Raw genomic sequence first — 1,061 nt, 5'->3', positions numbered from 1 at the left:
GGGGGGGGGGTGGGGGGGGGGGGGGGTGGGGGGGGGGGGGGGTGGGGGGGGGGGGGGGTGGGGGGGGGGGGGGGTGGGGGGGGGGGGGGGTGGGGGGGGGGGGGGGTGGGGGGGGGGGGGGGTGGGGGGGGGGGGGGGTGGGGGGGGGGGGGGGTGGGGGGGGGGGGGGGTGGGGGGGGGGGGGGGTGGGGGGGGGGGGGGGTGGGGGGGGGGGGGGGTGGGGGGGGGGGGGGGTGGGGGGGGGGGGGGGTGGGGGGGGGGGGGGGTGGGGGGGGGGGGGGGTGGGGGGGGGGGGGGGTGGGGGGGGGGGGGGGTGGGGGGGGGGGGGGGTGGGGGGGGGGGGGGGTGGGGGGGGGGGGGGGTGGGGGGGGGGGGGGGTGGGGGGGGGGGGGGGTGGGGGGGGGGGGGGGTGGGGGGGGGGGGGGGTGGGGGGGGGGGGGGGTGGGGGGGGGGGGGGGTGGGGGGGGGGGGGGGTGGGGGGGGGGGGGGGTGGGGGGGGGGGGGGGTGGGGGGGGGGGGGGGTGGGGGGGGGGGGGGGTGGGGGGGGGGGGGGGTGGGGGGGGGGGGGGGTGGGGGGGGGGGGGGGTGGGGGGGGGGGGGGGTGGGGGGGGGGGGGGGTGGGGGGGGGGGGGGGTGGGGGGGGGGGGGGGTGGGGGGGGGGGGGGGTGGGGGGGGGGGGGGGTGGGGGGGGGGGGGGGTGGGGGGGGGGGGGGGTGGGGGGGGGGGGGGGTGGGGGGGGGGGGGGGTGGGGGGGGGGGGGGGTGGGGGGGGGGGGGGGTGGGGGGGGGGGGGGGTGGGGGGGGGGGGGGGTGGGGGGGGGGGGGGGTGGGGGGGGGGGGGGGTGGGGGGGGGGGGGGGTGGGGGGGGGGGGGGGTGGGGGGGGGGGGGGGTGGGGGGGGGGGGGGGTGGGGGGGGGGGGGGGTGGGGGGGGGGGGGGGTGGGGGGGGGGGGGGGTGGGGGGGGGGGGGGGTGGGGGGGGGGGGGGGTGGGGGGGGGGGGGGGTGGGGGGGGGGGGGGGTGGGGGGGGGGGGGGGTGGGGGGGGGGGGGGGTGGGGGGGGGG

Source organism: Sphaerodactylus townsendi, linkage group LG01 (genome assembly GCF_021028975.2).
Source record: "Sphaerodactylus townsendi isolate TG3544 linkage group LG01, MPM_Stown_v2.3, whole genome shotgun sequence".
Lineage (NCBI taxonomy): Eukaryota > Metazoa > Chordata > Lepidosauria > Squamata > Sphaerodactylidae > Sphaerodactylus > Sphaerodactylus townsendi.
Note: the sequence above shows the minus strand (reverse complement) of the source record.